This window comes from Sciurus carolinensis, chromosome 6 (assembly GCF_902686445.1).
Source record: "Sciurus carolinensis chromosome 6, mSciCar1.2, whole genome shotgun sequence".
NCBI lineage: Eukaryota > Metazoa > Chordata > Mammalia > Rodentia > Sciuridae > Sciurus > Sciurus carolinensis.
This window is the reverse complement of record NC_062218.1, coordinates 108,344,996-108,357,521: the sequence shown is the minus strand read 5'-3', so window position 1 is coordinate 108,357,521 and position 12,526 is coordinate 108,344,996. Positions and strand designations below refer to the sequence as shown.

Below are 12,526 nucleotides of genomic sequence, written 5' to 3'. Positions count from 1 at the left end.
CAGGGAGGGCCTGGGCAGGGAGTCTCAGAATGTGGAGAGGGATGCCCTCCCTCCCCTGCCCACCACTGCCCTCCAACCTTGCCCTGCTGCTCCCAGAAAGCCCAACAGGGAGTGCAGAACTGGGGAGGGGACCAAGACTCCAAGAGAGGAACTTACAGGGTCACATCGCAACTGAGCAGCGAAAGCAACACCAAGAGCAAATTCTCACTCTTTCACCAAGGGATTACTTTGTACCAGGCACTGGAGTAAGTCCTTTACATACACTATCTTATTTAAAAGTCCAAAGATAACATCATGTTTAAACATCCTTATTACTGCTATTTTCCACACTAAGAAACTGAAGTACGGGCAAGTTAACTCACCCAAGGGCAGAGGTAAGTGGGGAGTTGTCTTAGAACCGGGCAGCCGCCTCTGCGACCACGCTGACACATGGTGCTACACTGCCACTAGGTTGCTTTCCGCCTGCACACCACCATGGCCTCAGTGTCTCAAGTCTGCAGGGCATGTGGACTCTGCCCTCCCACTGGCATTCACAGAGACACTCAGTCTTTTGCAAACCCAATGAAACTGACAAGACTGTTTCTTAAGAAAAGAATGTATGAAAATGACAACAAAATGTACCTGATTTCAGGGGCTCACAGACCCTGCATTGGTGGAAGGGTGAGTCAAGATCACGCAGTACTTGAGACAGGAGGTGGCAGAGGGAAAGGAGGCACCCAGGCCTTTTGGGCCCCTCCTATCTGCAAATGCAGAGCCCTTCATCTACAGGCGTGGGCACGAATCGGGGCTCAGGGCCTACTCATCCCTTCAGGACTGGGAGAACAGAATGAATCACAGCACACAATGGCCTGCTCCTCTGTACCCACTGGGTGTGACTCATAACTCCCAGCTGCTGGGCAGACGAAGCACAGCTGGGCCCAGCATCTGGACAGGGGTGGCATCACCAGGCACACCATCCAGCCTTTTCCCCACCCCTGGGCCACCTTGCTGCAGACCAGACACATCCTTACCCCAACCCTGGTAGTAAGGAGCATTTCTAAGGGCTCCCTCCTCCCAAGGGCTCCCTGCCCAGTACCCATACCAGCAGGAGCCCTGGGATGGTAAGTCAAAACAGAAAGCCACTTGCAGGGTGCAGGAAGACCCAGGTTCTAAGCCAAGGACTCTGCTGCCCCTCTATGTCACAATGTAAGCCCCTCCCACCTCAGCCTCCATTTCACCAACCATAAAATGGGAAGACTTTCCAACAGAGTCCTGCCCAGAGTCCACAACCCTGAGGCTATCAACAACAGCACCTGACAACTTCACAGAGCTCTGAGATCCTGCTTTAGCAAGTTACATAAACATCCTTCAGAGAAACAAAAGTCAAACCTAAAGACTCTACTTTTTTTTAATCAAGAAGTCCTTTTTATAGTCCAGCTTCCCCCATCCCACCTCCATTGTTCCAAATATCCTCTTAGGACCTAGAAAATACATTTGGTTTCCGTCTAGGATTTGGGCTTGGTGTTCTTCCTCTTGGAAGCTGCCCTGCCCCGCGTTGGCAGCCTTCTCACAGGACAACCCAGCAGCGTCCTGAGCCACCCTGAGGGCTACAGCTACCCAGTCTGCCAAATACAGAGTGGGGTACGGAGAGTTTTGGGAAGTAAACCCTTCCCTGCTTGGGACAAAGACAATTCTGTGTTCTGATCCCAACAGTGACTCGGACATTCTGCACAGAGTGGGCGAGTCCCTGCTCCTCTCTGGGCCTTAGTGCCCTGAATGAGATGGAAGGATCCTTACCCTGTCAGGGACTCCTGGGGAGTACCTTGGGGACACTAAGGCAGAAAAGAACAGTAGAAGAGACGATAGACTCTGCTCCTAACTCTCCCACACCCTTCTGCTAGAACCAAAGGAGACCTACTTCAACCTCTCTGATTTCATCTCTCACCCTAACTGTGGATCTTGAACTCAACACTGAATCTGAGCCTCAGATGGCCCATCCACAAAACAAAGAGGATAACAATGTCTATAGGTTAGGCCCCAAGTAACCCAAAAAGTCCTATCAGCCCTTCTCTAAAGCCTCACTCACTCATTTGATAGGATACATATTTGGGGACATCTTTAGAAAATCATTTAAGTTATGCTACATAAACACTCGAAGATAGTTCCCAACTGCCAATGAGATCATGCTTCTAAGCACATCTATAGAATTCTATAGAATTGCTAGATCTAGCCCTTTACAGTTAAATGGTCTAGGTATTTTCATCTATAAAATGGAAATAATAATAATTCCTACCTAACTTATAGGATTATTCTTGGAATTACTCCAGAGTAAGTAACATGGAAGTACCTAACAAGCAATGATAAGCTGTCAATAAATGTGAGCAGCAATTTATGATCATCACTGTTTCAATTATTGAGATGCTTAAAATCACTGGCCTGATGATGGTTCAGGTACCTTAGCCTTCTCAGTCCACATCTGATTACTACAGCCACTCATGTGCATGTCCACGTGTGCACACACACAAGCACACACCATTATCTAAGGCAGAACCTATACTCTCTGCCTGGAACCTAGAACACAGCTGGCTTGTTTCTAGCACCCACTCGTGTCATCCACTCTTATCACCCACGAAACTCCCTGCTCTTCCAGTTCCCCAATCCTGTCTTTCTCAAGTTGCCCAGTACTATCTCCTATCATCTCATTGGGATTTGCCTGTACCACTTCCATGTCACAGATTGTTTCCTGGGAATAGGGAGATAGTCCAAGATGGTGGTTCCTTGAAAAAGATAAAGAGAAACGGGGCTTTATTCTATATCCACCGCTTTTTTTGTGGGGGGGTAGGTCGGTAACCAGAGATTGAACCCAAGAGTGCTCAACCGCTGAGCCACATTCCCAGTCCTTTTTGTATTTTATTTAGAGACAGGGTCTCACTGAGTTACTTAGGGCCTGGCTAAGTTGCTAAGGCTGGCTTTGAACTTGAGATCCTCCTAACTCAGCCTCCAGAGCCACTAGGATTACAGGCATGCGCCACCGTGCCCAGCTCATCCCTCACATTTGCTAGGTATCTGAATATGCTGAAAGTTGAAGAGTCTGAGAAAAAAGGCATTGATTTTTTAAATTTTATTTTATGACAACCCAGTGGTTCACAAACTTTAGCATGCATCAGAATCACTTGAAGGGCATTTTAAACACAGACTGCTGGGCCCCACCCACCAGAGGATCTGATTCAGTAGGTCTGGGGTAGGGCCAGATGATTTATTTGCACTTCTAACAAGTTCCCAGATGATGCTGATGCTGCTGATCCACAACCCAACTTTGAGAACTGCTGACTTAACCTGCAGGTGAAGCAGGGTGAGTAGACAACGCTTCCACTCCTGTACAAGCAGGTGTAAGGAGGAAGGGCATGCAGGCAGAGGGTGCAGCATGAATAAAGGCCCTGCCATGACAACACTCGATTCTCCTCACCTGGCCTCTGCCTGGGCAGGTAGCTCTATGTGCAAGGCTGGGGGAGCAAAGCAGAGGTGTCTGCCGCTCAGCAATGACTACAGAAACCTCCACCCACCACCACCTGGGACCTGCCCAGACAAGCCAATCCTTGGCCAGCCCAGGGATGCTGAGAATTCAAGCCCTCCCTCATGGCGCCAGACCACAGGTCTAAACGAGACCAGAATCCCCACCATATCTAAATCTCATGAGCTCCAAGATTCTGCTCCCACCTCCAGAAACAGGGAGTTCAGTCCCTCCAGACACAGCCCCAACATCTTGACCTGCTGTGATATTTTTGTTGTTGTTTCCTTATTACAGAGTTGGAGTCAGTCTCCCCTGACACATCCACGCATTGGATCTGCCTCCCAGTGCCTCCTGGAACCAGGGGTAGGCCATAGCAGCCCCTCAGAAATCAGAGACCCTGGATGAAACCCCCTGAGTCTAAACTTCTCCAGGTTGAATCAGCCACCTCTCTAAGCCATCTCTCTAAGCTGCCACATCTGTTAAAAGGGAGTGGTAACAGTACCTATCTCCTACTGCTGCTGTGAAAGTTACGTGAGCTCCTCAATCAAGACTAACAGCATTGGAGGGAAATATGTAGAACTATATCTCTCTATATACAGCCTTGATTATAATTCTGATAAGACAGTTGGAAATGTATTCAGAAGTATGCCAGAAATGTAATAAAAGATCATACCTGGAAAAAAAAAAAAAGACTAACAATACCAGGTTGAGGAAATAGCTCCGAGGTAGCTTGCTTAGCATGTGTGAAGCCCTGGGTTTATCCCTAGAACTATAAAAACAAAACAAAATAACTATAGCAACAAATTCTAGCCACAACAATAACTAACCTGAATTGAAGTGTAGTCAAGCATCTTCCCTGCCTTATCTTTCTAAATGCTGCAAAATGGGAGACAATCATTATCCCTTTTGTGCAGATGAAGAACTAAACTGTTTGCCCAAGGTCTTAAAAGCAGAAAGAAGCCCAAGAGGGGCAAGACCCCAGCCTGTCTGGCTCTGAGTTTCACTTCCATCCTTGGCTCTGTCTGGATCTCCTGGTCACCATTCCAAGATCAAGCCCAGATTACCTTTCCCTGACACCATCTACTTGTCCTTCCCAGGCACAGGGAGGCTGGGCAAAAGGATTCACAAAGTTCCAGCCCATAGCCCATAGATTATTAGGATGGGTCCTTGATGAGGAGGGTAGCCACAGGGCTACCAGCCTAACTCATCTGGTACAAGGTTAGACACCACTCACCCTGGTCACCAGGAAGGAAACTGAGCCTATAGAACTAGAACATCTTGACAGAAACATAACAAGGGAGAAAAATCTTGCCAGGCTACCTGGATGTGCCCAGTAGCTACTGCAAGTCATGCACCTGCCCTCTCTTTCCAAGTCTCAGTTTCCTCATCAGCACAAGACTTCTCTGGCCATTAGGCAGAAAATTCAGAATTTGCCCTGTCCCCGCCACATTTTTTTAACTAGATCTTGAACCAAGGGGTACTATACCACTGAGCTACATCCCTTGTCCTTTTTATTATTTATTTTGAGACAGAGTCCCACTAGGTAGCTGAAACTAGCCTCAAATTTGTGATATTCCTGCCTCAGCCTCCTGAGTTACTGGGATTACAGGCATGTGCCACCATGCCCAGCCCCACCACACTTTAATCATGCATGAATTTCTGGATACTGTTCCTGTCTCCAGATCTTCCTCAGATGCTAGATATTCTTCCCTCTATCCCTAAAAGGACAGATCACTTCCTAGCCATAAACAACAGAAACCACTGTGATCTAGAAACAGTCCCTACATACTGAACTCTTACCATGTCTCAGCCTCCCTGCCAAAACAGGACTACTACTATTCCCATTTTACAGCTGAGGAAACCAATGCTCAAGGAGATTTAGGTATTTTGCCCTACATCGCACAGCTAACAGTGACAGAACTGGGATTTGAACCCAGGACTCTGCAGTCCACACTCCAATGCCGCCAACCTCCTCTGGAAATAAGTCACATGCAGCCCCTGCCTCTGGAGCACAGAGTCTAGAAGAGATGAGAGACAGCACTTGAAGGATTCAGAGTTCAAAGCCAGGAGTGGAAGGGACCTATGAGAGGTCCCTTCTGCATGCAGGTTCTACGCATGTAAAGAAGAGTGCAGGCAATGTCAGCACTGGAAAATTACGAGTGACTGCATGGAAGAAGTGACACCAGAGTCATGCACAGACTAGGAGAATTTGGGGGTGAGGGGAAATGAGAGGGTGCAGTCGCCTCACCATGAGCAGAGATGTAAAGGCAAGAAGAGACAGGGCACAACCAGGGAGGGGAAGAAGCAGAATCTTGAGGGCTGAGGAAATGGGACATTAGGTGCTGCCTTCACATACTGGACCACCTGTAAACCTGGCCCTCAAATAAACAAACATTCATTTGTCATGCATTACTTAGGTTTAAATTCACCCAACCTATAACAAAAAACAAGGCAGGTACCCAAAAAAAAAAAAAAAAAAAAAAAGCCAGAAGGCAACTTAGCACAAAGCCTCCTCAATCTGGAAAAGAGTTTTGATGGCAGACTGGTTCCGTCCCTGAGACCACACAATCCAAGACCTGTCCACCCCTTCCACTGAGCTCTAAACCTCCAAGACCCAAGTTGACTGAACTGAGCTTTGTAACAGCCCCACAGACAAGAAAGACACCTTTGCTGGTGACCCCTGGAGACCAAGAGACCCTCCTTTCACCTCTACTACAGGGAAGGTGGGGGGCAGCCCTGTCATCACAACCCCCACTTCTCCCTTTCAAACCCACGAACCCATACTGATGCAGCCTAATTCGTGATTCAGCCTTATCTACTCATAGTTGAGGACAGAGAAACCGACTCCATTTCACATGAACACAAACACAGAAGGTTCAAGTCCTCTGTGGAACCACAGTCTTCAGCAGCCCAGGACCTGGCTGCTGCTCCAGACATCCCGAGGGGTTGAGAGCATTCCAAGACACAGGACTCTTCCCAGACAGAGCTCTGCAGGCGGGTGGGTATGGAACTTCCCAAGTCCTGCGGGAAGGCCAGCTCCAAAAGCCATGAGAAAAGCAGGGGCTGGAAGTAGGTGGGGCACCACCCAGATGCTAGAGTCTTGGGTGAAAAGGGAACTGAGAGCAGTCACCCAGGGCTGACCCTACTGTGCCTCCTCCTGCACCCTTACTAGCTCTCTAGTCTCTCCACACTCCTTTGGTAATGGGGCCCACACCTCCACCCCAAGTAGTTTGCTCCTAAGTGAGATTTCCTTGGCCTGTCATTTTGGTACTGTCTCTGTCCTCAAAAGGACAAGACAATACCCTTCACCCACAGTGAGCCTTTCAGGGATTTGAAAGCAGTGATGCTGCTTCTTAAGGGTCCTTCTCCAACCTTAGGCCACCTGTGATGACCCCAATCCCGAAGGCAGCTACAAAATCTTGCAGTCCCCCTTCCTCCCTCTCAGTCCCACTGCCTGATTGGACTATGGTCAGCTCTCTGCTAGTCCATGATGAGCATCTATGGGCTGATCTCAACCCAGCCACCATCTTTGGTCAAATAACCCCTGAGAAAAACAACACAAAGGATGCAAACAGATCAAGCATGGGTTCAAATTCCAGTTCTATAAGTGACTCCACCCCTCCGAGACTCCATTTCCCCATCTGAAATTAGGGCGGGGGTGGGTTACCAGCAGCAGCAGCAGCTACTTTGCAGGGTATTGTGAGACTTCAATGGGGTGTCTGTGAAGAGCCTGGCATAGCGCCTGACACAAGGCACAGTAACAGGCAGCGACTCAACGAGCTGCTTACAACCCTCTGTCCTCTCTGTCAGTTATAGAATAAAACTCCGAAGCAGGACGCTGCAGGCTCCCCACAATCCAATCTTGTCCCCATTGCCCCTTCCCACAGTCTGCAGCATCGCAAATATGTCCTCTTTCAGGAACAATCACAGAACTTTCCCTTCCACTGACCTTACAGAGCCTGTCTATCACTAATCACAATTACATTCTGCCTGATAACCATCACCTGGATCCTCCTGCTTCCCGCATCAGACCAGGAGCCTCTCCAGTCAAAATCTAGCAGCACCTCACCCCATTGCATGTCCCCTGTCATACTGGTCATGGACATTTTCCATACATATTTAACAAATTACTCTAATGTTCCATTCCAAGTCAAGAATGTCCAAGTCCTCCAAACAGTCCAGATATTTCAAGTTATACTCAAAACCAAATTCCAATCCAGTAGAAGTCTGCCCAGTCTCTAGAGACTTGCAGGCCTGGCTTTGGTCCCAAAGTATGGATATGTGGCCCAAAGCATTGGGCTAGCAGATCCCAAGCCCAGGGCAGAGAGAGCTTCAGGCTGCTGAGACCACAGCCCATTTCTAAGTTTCTCAGATGCAGTTTCTCAGCTGGCTCCTAAGCCAACCCTCCCTAGGATTTCTCATTCTCAACCACATGCTCAATCTATGACTGCAAAACTGTTGCCCTTGTGTCAAGAGGTTTACTACCCATCTCTCTTGCTTGCTGACTCCCTTCCTTCTCCTGTTGACTTTCCCAGAGGCCTCTCCTCCTACTCTGCCCACAGTGACAAGGACAGTCTGACACATGACAAGGGACAGCCCCAGCACTCAGGACCCCTTTCACTCTATCACTCAGTTTGCCACTTGCCTGAGCCCTCTCAATATCCAGCTAAGGAGTGGAAATTCTACAAACAGGAAGTGAACTGTCAACCCAGGAGGGCTCCCTATTCCCAGGGTCCAAGAAAAGCCTACAAACCGTGCAAATTTCACACACTCCACTGCAGCAGCCCTCGAAGCTGTTAGGGTATAATGCACAAACTTCCCTCCCTCAAGAACTTTCATCATCTACCCTACCCTTTCCCTCACTCCTAGGTTTTAATGGCATTTTGCTTATCATTTTTTAAATAATTAAAGCCCCCAATCAGAGATTGATTAGTAATCATGAGATGCCACCCCACCAAAAGATGGGACTAGTCCTGGGTGGGAAAGCCAGTGTACTCTGAGTCACCCCACACATTCACTCTACGGAACATTTCCTAAGGGCCTACAGGGGGCCCAACACTGTGCTGGCTAGGCGAGGAACCTGTAAACACATGTATTTTCCACTAGGATTCTGCAACCTTGACCCTGGCTCAAAGTCCATCTCCTATTACTAGCCTCAAGGACCTTCAGGTCTAGAGCACACAGACTGGTCCCTTAGTGATGAGGACCCTACTGTCACAAGGGCCATGTCACACAAGAATACACTTGGGATATAAATCTCTTGGTCTCAGGTCTCTCATCTGCCTAACGGCTCCATTTCTGGGCTCTATTTCTGCTCCCTGCTGATCTGAAAGTGACAGGGTCTGAATGGAGATGAAAGGCTCTGCCATCCCCAGGGTGCTGGGGAAAGGTCTGTTGACAAAGCCCCAGCTGTCCCCAGTCAGAGTCAAGGAGACCAGCTCCTCCCTGCACCACCCACATGGGTAGATCACTCCTGCTACCCCACCAACCCAGCCAACAACAAAACTTGGACCATCAAGGAGCTCCAGGCCCAGGCTCCAAATGACCTCCCTCCTGCTCCAGCTGGCCACACTAACAAGAGCCAGCGCACAAGACCTCACCCTGTCAAGTGCCAGGCAGAAGGGAGCATCACTCTGGGGTAAGGGTGATGGGGGAGGAGGGGCAGGAGTTCACACCATTTAAACTGAAAATGAAACTGAGCACCATCACAGCAAGACCTTGCAAAGACCTGAAGCTGAAACAGGGCTGCGAGAGGGGGTCAAATCCCTGGCTGCACTTCCTCCCTATGCACCTTTACCATTCTGTGCCTCAGTTTCCCCCTCTGTAAAATGTAGCTAATAGTAATGTGGGCGAAATAAGTGAGACAATCTATGTAAAACAATTAATTAGCCCAGAGTCTGGCACAGAGTAAACATGCAATAAATACTTGTTGAATATAAGCATGCCAACATTTACTGAGGGACCAGACTCATCTCATCCTCACTCTGGCAGACACTTTATTTTTCCCCTTTTATAGGTGAGGAAACTGAGGTTAGGGAAAGGTAAGGAATCTGCACAGGCCACATAGCTGAAGGGACAAACCACCCAGGTCTGTGTGACCCTCAGACCAAGGGGCAGTACTGCCTCAGGACATTCCCAAAGCTCTCCTGGAGACATGGGGAGGACAATGGGGCGTGAGATGGGTGGTGCTATGTATCCTCGGAGCCTGGCACTGTTCCTGGCACTAAAGAGCCAGGTGGCGATTCCTCCGATTCCTGGCAGGTCCCAGAGCCCAAGCGTCCTACGGATGTCCCCTCCCCGCTTCTGTCCCAGGGCATTAAAGACAGTGTTCAAAGGGGGAGACTGCTGGCTCCGCAGAACCTGAGGGAGGAGGGAAGTTAAAGACCAGGCCGCTCAGAGCCCAGAGAAAACCGGTCCGGCTGCCTAACCCTTCCCGAAGCCGGGACCCGGCCTCTAACCCCCTCCCTTGCTAGACAAAAGTTTCCCCTGTTCGGGAGCAGGGAGGGGGAGGGGGCATTCCTCGTGAGTGACATTATCCGTGACCTACAGCTGCCGCGCTGCCCTCGCCCGCACCCCGGCCTGCCCCCGGCCCCCGAGCGGCCCCCCACCCCTTTGTCCTCCCACCCCCGCGCGCGGGGCCCGGCAGACTCCACCCGCCCGCCCGGCGCCCGCGCGTACCAAACTTGCGCCGGCTGCAGCTTGGGCCCCGCGCGGCCTGCAAACCCGGTTCGGGCCCCGCCGGCTCGGCGACAGGGGACTGGCCGGCCCCGGCCCTCCCGGCCTCTTACCTGCTACGGCTGGGGCGCCACCAGGGGAAAGGACACTCCTGGCCCAGCGCTGCGCGCCGGGATACCCGGGGCGATGCGTGAGCCGCTGGGCTCCGGCCCGGGCCGGGTTAACCCCTTCGCGGCCGTCTCCCGCCGCTCCCACCCCAGCTCCACGCCGCAGCCGCCACCGCCGCCCGCTCCGCCTCCCGCTTGCCCTCCTCCCCACCCCTCTCGCCCGGTGCCCAGCCCCCAGTCCCGGCCCGACACTGCGCTGGGGCAGCTCGCTGCCTCCCCGGATCCCGTGGCGGGGAGGGGGCTCTCCCTGAAGACTGGAAGTTGGGGCACGCTGCCCCACCCGCTCGGGCCTGAAGAGCACAGAGGGGTTCCCCGCGCGCCCAGGGCTCCCCGGCCCGTCTCCCATTAAAGCTCTCCAGCCCCGCGCCTACCTTCCCGAATCGCTGCAGCTGCGAGCGGGGTTCGATCCGGCGGTGGCGAGTGGGTGCGGGTTGGAGATCCGCTGCGGAGGCCGGGGCAGCCGGCGGGCGTGCGGCGAGCGCCCCGGGGCGGGGGCCGGGGCGGTACCGGGCACTGCTATCGGGGCTGGATTTCTCGGCTTCCACCCGGATTCTCCCTCGGCTCTCCCGGCCGATTCGGTGCTGCTCGGCGACCACGTGACGCGAGCTGCCTTTGACCCCTGTCTTGGAACGGGTAGGGGGCGGGGGCCAGAGTGGGGTGTCAGATGCGGGACCCACGAGGGCCGGGCGGCTGCCGAGGGTCCCGGAGTGATGACCCCGGAGAAACAAAGCCCAAGGGAAACCAACAAGTTATTTGGGGTCAGAGAGGGAACAGCACTGGGGGTCGGGAAAGGCGGCAGAGAGAACCGGGGAGACAAAGACCCATGCCCGCCGCGCCTTGGAGGGCCTTAGGAGCGCCCAGGCTGGCCCACTGGGGCCTCCTACTCTGCCACCGCAGGACTATGACAGCCCTCCAGAACCTCTTCGGACAGCTCCCAACAACCAGGTCTCTGCTGGAGTGCCCCTCCTGGGCAGGACCTCCCCTCTCTGCACACTCACACTCTTGCCCTGACTGGCAAACCCCTTTTATTTCCTTTACCATGATTATTGGCTTCGCTTACTGGTTTCATTGTTTACTAGACTGTCATCTCCCCCAACAAGTTGTTCCCAGATGAATCTCATCTGGCACATAACTGGCAGATGAAGAACTGGATGACCTTGTGCAAATCTCTCCTCTCACTGAGTCTGTTTCCCACTCCTAGTGCTATTCCATCATCCCAAGGACCTTGCAAGTTAGGCAAGATTACAATGGTTGTCCCCATTAAGTATATGAGAACACTGAGGCCCAAAGATAAGAGAAGATTTTGGAGGAGTCTATGTAGCTGAGAATGCAAGCTGGTGATGAGATCTAACTGCTCCCCAGCCCATGGCTTTCTGCCATTCATAAGCCACCCTGTAAACTGAGGGATGGATGGGGACAGGAATGCTGATTGTGAATCCCTTAAGGACCTTGCTAAATATGCAGTTGCCAGATTCCTCCCCTGGAGATCCTGATTCTGTAGGTCGTGGGTAGGCCTGGGGCAAATTTGGAAAAGAGTGAATTGGTGGATCTTAAGGACCTTCTGAGTTCAAGATTATCAACTGTGGGAACAAAGTTCAAAAACTACAAGAGCAATCACAGCGAAACAGAAGAGTATAGAGAAGGCAAGCGAGTCTCGTGAAGATCGGATAGACCCATCCCATTTTCCCATAAGTGTATGTAGCCTCCTTGTTCTGGGAGGAAGGGGCTTTTGGTCAGCTTATTCTTGTCTCCCAAGGGAAAAGGCCTAAACACTGAGAGATGCTGGAGAATGAGACCAGGTTTCTGACTCTCATATGTACCCATGTGACACCTTCAGGTGGGGTATAATCATATAGGCCTTAGCCTAAGGATGGTGGCCACAATCCCAAATTGCAGGTCATGTACTGATAGGTCACCTCTCCAGACACCACCAGATTAGTCAAAGGAAACAACAGAGACCAGCAAATTCTTGACCTGGTTCCTAAGACAGGAATCTAAAGTACTTAAAGATGCCCTAAGTCTTGGGCAGGTTGAACAAGCTCCTAGAACCTTATTCATGTTAATCTCTCTTTTAAGGACCTTCATGTGTGCATATGGCCCTGTGAGCATCTCCTCTATTTTATGAACTTCTGGCAAAGGAAATGCAGAGTTGTAAGGTTCTACACTCTCAAGAAGTGTCCAGGCTTGCCGGCAC

General features: G+C 51.3%; 1 protein-coding gene across 4 annotated transcripts in view; it reads right to left on the bottom strand.

Annotated features, from left to right (window-relative positions):
- Ndst1 (N-deacetylase and N-sulfotransferase 1) overlaps positions 1–11,191 on the bottom strand; it is a 59,756-nt gene extending 48,565 nt beyond the window's left edge. For 2 of the 4 annotated variants that reach the window (XM_047555380.1, XM_047555378.1), the window contains exon 1: positions 10,704–11,191. The gene's annotated coding sequence lies outside the window, so the exon portion shown is untranslated. Of the gene's footprint in view, positions 1–10,278; positions 10,428–10,703 lie in introns of those variants that run through there. The other 2 variants (XM_047555382.1, XM_047555381.1) reach the window with 2 other exon arrangements.
- Positions 11,192–12,526: the final 1,335 nt, after the last annotated feature.